This window comes from Panthera pardus, unplaced genomic scaffold (genome assembly GCF_024362965.1).
Source record: "Panthera pardus isolate Hobbes unplaced genomic scaffold, ASM2436296v1 HiC_scaffold_27, whole genome shotgun sequence".
NCBI classification, from domain to species: domain Eukaryota; kingdom Metazoa; phylum Chordata; class Mammalia; order Carnivora; family Felidae; genus Panthera; species Panthera pardus.
In genome coordinates this window covers 100,177,463-100,189,702 of record NW_026526843.1, presented here as the reverse complement: position 1 = coordinate 100,189,702, position 12,240 = coordinate 100,177,463, and the positions used below count along the sequence as shown (strand labels likewise).

The 12,240-nt window shown below is 37.3% G+C and overlaps 1 protein-coding gene and 2 non-coding genes across 3 annotated transcripts in view; 1 reads left to right on the top strand and 2 right to left on the bottom strand.

Annotated features, from left to right (window-relative positions):
• The window catches only part of IL1RAPL1 (interleukin 1 receptor accessory protein like 1), a 1,353,681-nt gene that overhangs the window by 827,429 nt on the left and 514,012 nt on the right, over positions 1-12,240 (top strand). The window lies entirely within an intron of this gene.
• Positions 8,979-9,048, bottom strand: LOC128774007 (small nucleolar RNA U2-30). The gene has a single exon (XR_008418487.1). It is a non-coding gene; the product is annotated as a small nucleolar RNA U2-30 (small nucleolar RNA).
• Positions 9,222-9,301, bottom strand: LOC128774008 (small nucleolar RNA U2-19). The gene has a single exon (XR_008418488.1). It is a non-coding gene; the product is annotated as a small nucleolar RNA U2-19 (small nucleolar RNA).

Sequence of the window (12,240 nt, the reverse complement as noted above, 5' to 3'; positions counted from 1 at the left end):
CCTTTTTTTTTGGCATTTTACAAACCTCCTTAATATCTGAGGTTTTTTTCAATTTAAATTCAAGTTAGTTAACATGCAGTGTAGTCTTGGCTTCAGGAGTAGAACCCAGTGATTCATCACTTACATGTAACACCCATTGCTCATCCTGAAAAGTGCCCTCCTTAATGCCCATCACCCATTTAACTCACCCCACTCCCCCCTCACCCCCATCAACCCTCAGTTTCTTCTCTGTATTTAAGAGTCTCTTATCATTGGCCTCCCTCTCTGGTTTTATCTTATTTTTCCTTCCTTTCCCCTATGTTCTTCTCTTGTGTTTCTCAAATTCCACATATAGATGAACTCATACAATATTTGTCTTTCTCTGACTTATTGATTTTAGCCTTTCTGAGAGGTGTGAAGTGATATCTCATTGTGGTTTTGATTTACATTTGTGTGGTCTGGTGATGTTGAGCATCTTTTCATCTGTCTATAGGCCATCTGAATGTCTTCTTGGGAAAAATGTCTACTCAGGTCCTCTGCCCATTTTTTAACTGGATTATTTCTATTTTTGGTGTGAGTTGTAGAAGTTCTTTATATATTTTGGATATTAACTTCTTATCAGATGTATCATTTGCACGTATCTTCTCCCATTCTGTAGGCTGACCTCCTCTGCAGTCAAAAATTTGCATGTAACTTTTGACTCCCCAAAAACTTAACTACTAATAGCTTACTGTTGACCAAAAGCCTTACCAGTAATATACATTGTCAATTAGCACATATTTTGTGTATGTATTGTATACTGTATTCCTATAATAAAGTAAGCTAGAGAAAAGAAAAGAAAATCACAAGAAGATGGGGCATCTGGGTGACTCAGTCGATTAAGCATCCAACTCTAGATTTCAGCTGAGGTCATGGTCTCATGGTCATGAGATCGAGCCCCATGATGGGCTGTTTGCTGGACGTGGAGCCTGCTTAAGATTCTCTATTTCCCTCTCCCTCTGCTCCTCCCTTGCTCGCACTCTCTGTCTCTGGAAGAAAAAGAAAGAAAGAAAGAAAGAAAGAAAGAAAGAAAGAAAGACCCAAGAAGAAATATATTTATAGAACTTTAGTGTAAAAACTGTATGTACAAGTAGACCTGCGCCATTCAAACCTGTGGTGTTCATGAACTTTATACCTCCCAGCCCCTATTGCTTCTAGGTAAAGCCACATGACTAGTTCTCACCAATGAAGGGAAAGGAGGAACTGTCACTTCTGAGCCAAAGTAGTGAGGAAATAAATATTCTTTCTCTTGTTCTTACCACAGTAATTGCTTAGAGACAGAGAATGCCTAGGCCCTATTGGAGGGAAAGAGCTCTTATCTCTAAATCACATCATGGGCAAAAGCTAATCACTGACCAGAACAATTCTCATTGCATGCTTCTGTGAGTGAGAAATGACCATCATTTAAGTTAAACCACTAAAATCCTGAGGTTCACTCTTAACAGCTGCTAGCTTTTATCCTAAATAACACAGGCAAATTTTGCTAATGCAAAGTCATTTGAATAAAAGATTATTGTCAAGTTATGAAAGATCTGAAAGGCAAACTGCTAAGCTGTACTCCCACTTTCCTGTCTGAATACCTCATTCTATACTTATTCTCCATCTGCTTTGCACATCCATCAGATCTCTGCATGTTCAGAGTCTACCTGTCTTTCAAGGTGCGACTCAAAAACCCATCCCCTCCAGTCAGCCTTCAGTGCTTTCCTCCTAGTTCAGGACAGTCCCTTCTTCGCTAGAGGTCAGATAGCTTCTGACGTTGTTTCTTCTATGCTTATTTGGCTGTTGGGCTATATTGACACTCTTTTTCAATGGCCTCTAACTTACTTGAGGTAAGGCTTCATCTTGTCTATTTTGGTTTTATCAGTAATTCTGCATTATTTAGTACATAGTATTAGATGATTAATGAGCAGTTTTTGAAATGTTGAATAAACAAAAGCTAAATTGGGTATGTATTTAATGAATGTATTCTAAATAATTCAGCTACATGTTATTTTAGTGTTAATCATAAACCTGTTATGTAAGTAATATTTTTACGGCTTTCAGCTTATACATAAAATAAGTTAAAATGTAACTATTTTGTTTAAAATTATTTTTATAGTCATTATTATCAAATTAATCTATAATAATCCCAATGAGCTATAATAGCGGTTGTTTTCTTCATAGTAATTCAAATGATACCATTTTCTTTTAAAGTAAGCACAATATACTTTCTTATATAGGGTCAACTGAAGTGTTTTTAAAAGCTTGTAGAGTCTGGAGGTTCATTTACTTTTTTCCCCACTATTTTTATTTCAAGTTTCTATTTAAATTCCAGTTAGTTAACATATAGTGTAATAATGGTTTCAGGAGTAGAATTTAGTGACTCATCACTTACATACAACACCCAGTGTTCATCCCAACGCATGTCCTCCTTAATGCCCATTACCCATTTAGCCCATCCCTCACCAACTTCCTTCCATCAACCCTCAGTTTGTTCTTTATCATTAACAGTGTGTTTTCTGGTTTGCCTCTCTCTTTTTATTTTCCTATGTTCATCTGTTTCGTTTCTTAAATTCCACATATGAGTGAAATCATATGGTATTCATTTTTCTCTGACTGACTTACTTCACTTACCATAATACCCTCTAGATCCATCCATGCCATGGCAAATGGCAAGATTTCATTATTTTTTATGGCTGAGTAATATTCCATTGTGTGTGTATCTATCTAGTGTGTGTGTGTGTGTGTGTGTGTGTGTTTACCACATCTTCTTTATCCATTCATCAGTCAATGGACATTTGTGCTCCTTCCATAATTTGGCTATTGTTGATAATGCTGCTGTAAACATCGGGATGTACCAATTCATTTATAAAACACATAGTAAAATAGTTTAAAGTTGGAATCTTCCAAACATAATATGAAAAAATAAATAGAATACCGAAACAGCTTGGAAGACTAATGCCAACAGAAGACATACCCCCTAAAAAGAAGAGGATAACAGAAAAATAAGTAAATACATTCGAGAAAGGAGGTAGAAAGGGAGGAGAGAGAGTGAAAAAGAAAAATATGCCTGGTCTTCTTGTAGAGGGAGTGTTTCTTAAGCATTAATCTTGGAGAGTAAGAGAGAGAGAAAGAGAGGGAAAGGGAAAGGAAGAGAGGAAGGAAGGAAGGAAGGAAGCATTTGTTACTAAGCTGTCTCTTTGCAGCATTATCTGTAAGGTGCAATATTAGAAATACTTTAAATGTTTAGAAAGTGAAAAGGAAAGGGACTTATCAATTATGTGAGGTAGTGCCATATAGTGGAAAGAGTCTGGATCAGAGCAAGGTGACGTTACATTATGGTCCTGTTTCCAACCTGGTTTAGGCCAATGTTTTTAACCCAGACTTGTATCTTAGGGAACTCTATGACTCCTTCCAGGGCTAAAGTTTTCTAATGCAATAAAACGTTTAACAGTTAACGCTATTCTGATATTTGCAAGTTTCCTGAATAGCATCTCTTCATCGTGTGGGGGAGGGCAACGCTATTCTTAAAAGAACAGAATCTCCAAAAGCCAATAAACCATTACTATTCTTTCAAGAAATGCTTATTGTGTGGATACTAATCTAAACCAGGATTTTTTTTGTTGTTCCTAAAATGATACCATGGGCAAGTTAACTATTCACAGTTACTTCCTTTAGTCTAACTCAAATTGTGATGAGAGTTGAATTATATTTAGGCACCCAGCACAGTACATAGCATGTAATAGACTCTCAAGAAAAGCTTGTTTCCTCCCTCTGGCATATAAAATATAAAAGAACAACCAAATGAAAAACTAAAAGCAGCAATAAGTTAGCTACATGTCTATCCTTGTACCGAGGGGTTGTTTGACACCAGAATGGTCACAGTCAGTTTTCATTACTGTGATACAAACCGTAATAAAATTATATTTAAAGCATTATATAAGAGAGAAAAAATCAGTTAGTATTCCCTGGTTAATTTCAGACATAATAATTATGTAAGTTGGCTGTTATTAAGTAAACATCTCTTTAATGCAGATGAAAAGAGGATTGTGCTGCTGCTGCTTATGATGATGATGAAAACTAGCCTTTATGAATGCCTTCTGTATGCATGATTATAAGTACTTTGTATATTTTATCTGATTTAAACTGTATCATACATGACATAATAGTTTAAAGTCGCCTGTTTGTTGACTGCGTTTTACTGTCTACTGCCATTTGATGGATTCTGTAGATGTACTAAGTCCATTCTTCATTTCCTTTATAAAAACCAAGTTATTATTTGTGTAATGTTCTAAGCACTATGATAAATCAAAGAATGAAATAGGCAGAGATCTCCTGGGGCAGTTGCATTGAGCAGAAGAGATAAATTATGCATGTAATAAGATGCAAAATAAAAAGTGCAGTGTGAAAGAAATGGATCATAAACAGTGGTAGGAATTCTGGGGTGGTCATAGAAAGTTTCCTGCACAAGTGGAATTTGAAGTTCTCCTTCAGGGAGAGCAAGAATTTGAATATGAAGGTGCTAAAAAAATGTTTTTAATCTGAACTTGATAAGGACTTTATTTAGATGAATTATTACAAAGAGTGGGGCAGTTGCAATAGAAGGAGGACTATTGTGATAGAGAGACCATTTTGACCATAAGACCTGCACACCTCTCAGGGATTAGGCAAAAAGACTTTTTCTTTTACATAGAGGAGAAAACAAAGCTAGCAAGAACAGGGTGTAGGGAGGTGGTGTGAACAGAAATGGCATGATGGGAAAGCAGATCAGAGAAGGTTTTACCCTGAGGCCAGCCTACGCTGTGGAAGGGCTATTAAGAAATGGCTTAGTGATGGCTCAGGATGAGGGTAGGTCAAAGTTGGGGGCCTGCGGGAAGGAGAGAATCTTAACCAAATTATAGCTAACAGGCATTTTGTTCTGGCTGATCAATGGGGACAGCAGTTTAATCATTTATGAAGCAAAGATGGGAATTTGGAGGGTCTGTGTCTGGCCTTGTCATAGGTAAACAAAGGAGCATCCCTGAGTTTTATTTAAGTCATATGGGGAAGTGTGGGTTTTTATGATAAGCTGTTGCCTAGAATACAAAAGGAGGGGGAAATTTCTTAAACTTTGCTTTTTTCTAGGATCATAGGTTTTGGGTAAAATTCAACATTGTCAGCGATGTGGGAATAATGAGGATTCCCTAATGAATGAGTTGTGCATGGGAGGGGTTTCAGTTAGTCAGGAAGTCAAGATTTTGAAAGATTGCACTAATAAATAATAATAGTAATAGCACCTTATATCTGTGAACTCATTTAAATAATCGTCACAACCATCCAGTGACATGGGTACAATTATTCTCCCATTTTATAGGCAAGAAATTTGAATTCCTTAAAGGTAGGTAACTTTGTCACTGCTAGTAAGACATACATCTGGGGCTGTGACTCATAAAGCCCTGGTCTCCCAGTAGCTGACCCAACCTCTTTTCATTACTTCAAACTATTCCTTTAACCCAGAGAGAGAGAAGGGATAAAACTCCTGGAATAAGGGAGACAGGACCTACGGTGATTTTCCCATTTCCAAAAACAATGGACTCAACAAATACATATATATGAGAGACGTTATGGGACACTAAAGAAAGAAGATTGTAGAATACTAGAAAATACAAATTTGGGTACAGCAGCAGCCAATGGAACTTCACAAAAGAAAATGACAATTAGCAGGGAAGATTCTGGATGCAGAGAATAAAAAACCTCAGCTAGTCAGGACAGAAGGGGGCCTACTGCTTTGTGTGCTTTCTCTTTGTGTGGGAATGAGGATATGCGTGGACATTAGGGTCAACTTAACACTGTCATCTTTGTCGGCCCAGGTTTCCAAGCTTCATTCTGCCATGGGTGAGATTATGGCAGGCCTTGAGGTATGAGCAGTAGGTGGAAAATGCCTACTGCTTTAGTCCTTAAGAGCATCTCTGAGCTACAAATCAGGCATCCCCACCAGTACAATTTAGCCTTCCAGAGTTAAGAACAATTGCTTAATCCAACAGGCATTTACCTCTCCTTCCCTTAACCAGCTACATTTGCGTTCATTTCTACTGTTCACAAGTACCATTGTTTTTCCTAATGATTATCTTGTGATTCAGTACATTTGGTCTAATGAGCCAGGGAATACATAACACATGGTGGAAAATTTTACTGAAAATATTGGTAACTATTTTGACACGTCAAGAACTGAATGAAGTTCATGTAGAGAGCATAGTTTATATAGCAGTGCTGATTGCTACAACCAACAGAGATTTTATTGGAAATGTAATAATAAAAGCATTTAACTTCTGCTGAGCGCATTCTATGTGTCTGGACCAATGGTAAGCACCTTCACATCCTTATTTCTTTTCATCTTCCTAGGCACCTATTAGTCAGGGATATGGTTTCTGCTTTATGGATGAACAAATTAAAGTTAAAAGAATTTAATCACTATGCTCATGAGTTTGTACTTTAATCCTTAGAGCCCAGTTTTGAACCTACACCTCTTTGATTTAAAAAATCTTCTAAACTATTCTGTGAATCAATCACTCACATTTTTAAGGCTGATCAATAACAGCTCTGCTGCCTAATAGCTGTGTGACCTTGGGGAAATTATTTAACTGCTCTTTGACTTTGTTTCTTAATCTGAAAAGTGAGGGCGTCCATGTCTTCATCATAAGATCGTTGTGAAGATTAAATAAATAATATGTGTAAAGTATTTAAAAGACCTACATAGCCACCATTTTCATATACATTAGCTGTGGTTATTGATGATGATGATTGAGATGACAGTGAAACCATGTTCTTTCTTAAAAACTCAGAGTGAATAGCCACACTCAGTGTCTCAGTATGACTTTGTGTGCTCCAGCAGTAGGATTGATTATATTTGTGTACATATTCTTTGTTTCCCCATACTCTTGTACCAGCTTAATTTAAATAAAAACCACAGGGAATTAGGAGCATTGGTTTACTCAAAATTGAATTCACATGTAATTTTTTAAAACATAAATTGAGAAAACTCCTTTGTGTCTATGTTTGAACTTCTCTGACTTCCTAAAATAAAATTTAGATTCGATCTCAGAGGACAGGGTGGCATCTTTGACAACTGAATTTTAGGAAACTTAAAAAACAAACAAATGGGATTTGAAAAGCCAACATAACATTGAAGAGGAAGAACAAATCTGAAAGCCTGATACTACAGGACTTTGATACTTACTTACTCTTTGGTATTTATTTACCCAGAGGAGTTGAAAACTTTTGTCCACATAAAAGCCTACACACACATCTTATACCAGCTTTATTCATAATTGCCAAAAATTGGAAGCAACCAAGACATCCCTTCAATAGGTGAGTGGATAAATAAACTGTGGTACGGTCAGATGATAGAACATTATTCAGTTCTAAAAGGAAATTAGCTACCAAGCCACGAAAATACATAGAGGAAACCTAAATGCATATTACTAAGTGAAAGAAGTCAGTTTGAAAAGGGTACATACTATATGATTCCGTCTATATGATGTTTTGGAAAAGGCAAAACTATGGAGACAGTAAAAAGATCAGTGGTTGCCAGAGTTAAGGGTGGGGAGCTAGAGGTGAATAGACAGAGCACAGGAGTTTTAGGGCAGTGAATATTCCCTGTATGATACTATGTTATACATTTTTTGTGTGGTTTCATATTTTTATTTAAATTCTAGTTAGTTAACATAAGCTTTGTTATGCATCGGTCCAAACTGATAGGATGTATAACACCAAGAGTGAACCCTAAGCTACGCTATGGACTTCGGGTGATTATGATGTGTCAGTGTAGGTTCATGTTGTGATAAGTGTGCCACTATGGTGGGGGATGTTGTTGATGGGGAGGCCGCGCATGTGTTGAGAGAGAGGGTGTATGGGAAATCTCTGTACCTTCCTTTCAATTTTGCTGTGAGCCTAAAACTACCCTTAAAAAATAAAGTCTTTTATAGCAAAATAAGTAAAGAAATTACATATCATTGCCCTGGTGTAAAGAATCAAGATTACTAAAATGCAAGAAAAATTTACTCATATTTCCCATTTGTATGGAACATAGAGATATTAACACTGTCTTGACTTACTTGCTCCCTATGGTGGTCAGGCTGCATGGAGCCTGAGCTGAGCCTGAGTTTTCTCATCTAAAATATATGTTGATAGGTGTGCATGGTGATTAGAGATCAAACAGGTCAACAAAGAAGTAGCAGGGAAAGGACTGAGGTGCAGAAACAAGGTTCTTTCCTAGAAATTCAAAGGTAGATCGAAGTAAAAGTCACTTAAGGTTGTGATGTGTCTGAATATTGGTAGTAGTGCTATGTGCCTCAGCACAGGCTTTAAATAGCCCTTGGAGTTTGTGACAACTTTATGCTCTGATAAGTATGTATTTGTAGATAATTCAGGCTGAGTTTAAAGGTTTGCAGCAGGGGGATGAATGGATAAAGATGCGGTATGCATATACAACGGGATATTACTTAGCCATGAAAAGAATGAAATCTTGCCATGAGTAATGATGTGGATGGAACTAGGCAGTATTATGATAAGAGAAAGAAATCAGTCATAGAAAGACATACCGTACCATACCATACCATATGATTTCACTTATATGTGGAATTTAATAAACAAAACAAATAAGCAAAAGGGGGAAAAGAGAGAGACAAGCCAAGAAACAGACTCTTGAAAACAAACTGATTGTTACTAGAAGAGAGGTAGGTGGGGGAATGGGTTAAATAGGTGATGGGGATTAAGGAGGGCACTTGCTGTGATGAGCACCAGGTTTTGTATGAAAATGTTGAATCACTATATTGTACACCTGAACCTAATATATTGTATGTTAACTGGAATTTAAATTAAAAACTTTATTAAAATGTTGCCAACAACAACAACAACAAGAAAAAGGTTTGCAGCAGGGGTTGCATAAGATATTGTGAAAATGGTATTGAACGTGATCTTAAATATCTTATTTTTTAAAATTCTGAGTTCAGTTCAAGTGGAGAAATCTTCATAGTCACAAAGGTCAGCAGTGAAACCTTCTCATCACTGCTCAGCACTGATGAGCGTTTCATACACACATATACCCTCCCATCTCTTTCATCCATCAGCCAGTCCTTGGTTCTCTGCTGTCACTTTTATAAACATACATGCACACACGCTCACATTCATACTCACACACTGACAATCCCAGACATAAGCCCTTATTGCTTTAAATTACTTTTACTTCTCAGAAGTATGAAGATCATGCATCAGGCAGACTGGAAGGTCTTCTGATGCTCAGATTCAGCTATTTTCATCATTGATCTACTTCACTAAGAACAGATCTCAGAGAATTAAATATTTTAAATATAAAAAATTAAACTAAATTCACTTAGGAGTCCCACTATATCCTCTGTGTAGCTATGACGTTTATTTCTTGCTGCCTTGCAGCTGAGCATAAAAGAGCAAATGGTGGCCTCTCTCTCCAGTCCATACCGACTAGAAAAATGATCACACAAACAACTACCGATTTGTGCTTGGTTAAAAAGAAAATATTTCCATTCTAGAACACAAAATGAGTAAAAACAATCTAATTCTGTTTAAGGATTATACTGATTGCTTCTGTATCTTTGAAACAAAAAAATAAGTAAGATACAATTTACACAACCACAGGTTTGAAGAAATTGGGTCCTGAATACTATGATCAGGGCATCTTTCTGTTGCCACCTGCCCTACCTCAAAACGATTCTCCACATTGTGAAAAACAGATGCTTAAAAGCCATCAGTAACTCACTCCACATTACTCAGAGTCCCAAATCTTTAGTTGGTTTATCTAACCATCAATCATTTGTCCTCACTCACACCCCATCTCCCTTACAAACTACGAGTTTGTGTTCTCGTAGTGTCAAGGCACATCTGTTTCACACACTTTTATAGTTATATATTTATTTTCAAAACTTTTTTTAACATTTATTTTTGAGAGAGAGAGACAGACAGACAGACAGAGTGTGAGCAGGGAAAGGGCAGGGGTGGGCGACACAGAATCCGAAGCAGGCTGCAGGCTCTGAGCTGTCAGCAGAGGGCCCGATGCAGGGCTCAAACCCACGAACTGCGAGATCTGACCTGAGCTGAAGTCCAACGAACTGAGCCACCCAGGCGCCCCTATAGTCATATATTTAAAGTAATGTCTCTCAGACTTTGATATGCATAAGAATTATGTAGAGATCTTGTAAAAATGCAGATTCTGATTCCGGCTGATGCGGTTGCTGCAGGCCCCAGACCACACACTAAGTAACAAGGGCTTAGAGTCTGTCTGCTTCTCTGGACCTGGGGACAGGATCCTCAGAGCCTGAATCACAGCAGACCCTGAATTAACACCCACTGAATGAATTTCAAAAGCAACAGAATCTCGACAATATAACATTTTCATTTTAAAATACAAGCAGTGCTTACAAATAACCATTTGAGAAGAACTTTGTTAACTTCCTTCCCTCCTTCTGTATCTTGGTACATCCATCTGTTCTTCCTGTCTCTTTGCCTCAAAGTTCACTGGTATCTGGAATTTCTACCCAATCCCCTGCTTTTCCTGTATTCCTTTTACACCCTGGAGGCATTTTCAATGATAGCACTTCTGAAAATAAAAAGTAAAGGAAGCCAGCATAGAGAGATGAAGAAAAATGAACCTCTGTTCTCCTCTTCAGATACCAGTTGAGTTACTTTCTTGTTTCTCCCAATCTAACCTCTTTGGACCCCATCAGACCATTTACCAAAGAATCCCAAACACATCCCTAGACTCCACTTTGGTATTGTAATGCTCAACACTGTTGTCTGTATGTTCCTCGGGAATGGAAATGAACCTTTTATCAGTCATTTATTTATAGAAAGACTTGTCTTTTAACATCTAAGTAAAGATTTGATCATGTTTTGAGCCTATAAATATATTTTTAGATGCATACTTACCCAGGGCTCGGGGGAGAGAAGGCATGTAGTCATTTTGTTCCAAATGCTTATAGTTGGGTGTATTGTGAAAACGGAAAAATGAAAATTGTCATAAACTCCCTTTGGTCCCCTTACCACCTATATACCCAGCCCTTGTCTCAAATACTTGGAGCAGTCACTGTAGCAAAGGAGGAAATTGGTGCAAACATTTTATGAGATAATAATTTTCCTACCAGGTGGACTGTCTTTTAGTAGTACAGGCCTTGCTCTTCTCCTGTTAGGGTTAGACATGCTCCCAAGCAGGCAAAAACCATCAAGTAAAGCATTGTTTCAGGGAGATAATATGTACTCGGAAACCTTGACGCTTGTGGTTTTAGGAAGCCATAGATTGACTTTTCTACTAGGACGTACAAATCTTTGTTGGGCTTCAAACTTATTTAATGTCCAAAGGAATAGTATAAGAAAGAAGGTTAATTAGTCTGGATTTCTATGTAAAACTTACGGTGTAACTTACAGAGCATATGCTTTCTCTCCTTCTCTCTCTCTCTGGGATGTAGTCTATATCTACATGATAAGTAAAATGTGTATTTGTATTTCTATATCCATATATCTAATTCGTATCTTCCATGTTTGCATTTCATGTATATATGTATGTGTATATGTGTATGCTCTATATTTTCTTTTTTTTAATTTTTTTTTTTTTTTTTTTTTGAGAAATAGAGAGCATGAGTGGGGCAGGGGCAGAGAGAGGGAGACACAGAATCTGAACCAGGCTACAGGCTGTGAATTGTCAGCACAGAGCCCAATGCGGGGCTCGAACTCATCAACTATGAGATCATGACCTGAGCCGAAATCGGACACTTAACCTTCTGAGCCACCCAGGAGCGCCTATATTTTCATTTCTTGACAGCTGAGGTATGAAAGATATCAGAAGAAAACCTCTTGGTAAATGTGTAGATTTGGCCACTAGCAAGATATTAGACATAATATAAATCTCATACTAAAAATGCCATCCCCCAAATACAAGGAGAATAGAACAATTATACCAGGGTGTGAATTCTAGCAAATTAAAAGAAGTATCTGTATGATCTATATTTCTAATTATCTGACAGAGTGCTGTTAATAACTTTTCTGGAAGCCACAAGCACAGCAGTAGCACTTAATTATGATGTAGTCTTAAAATATAACACAATGCACTTTTTCTATGGCCTTCAAGATCACATTGGCAGCAAAGCCTACCATAATGAACTGTCCCGAAGCCTCAAGATGCTGTTTTCAGCAATTTTGCGTTTGAGTATTCAGATTCTACAGTGTGAGAAATCTGAC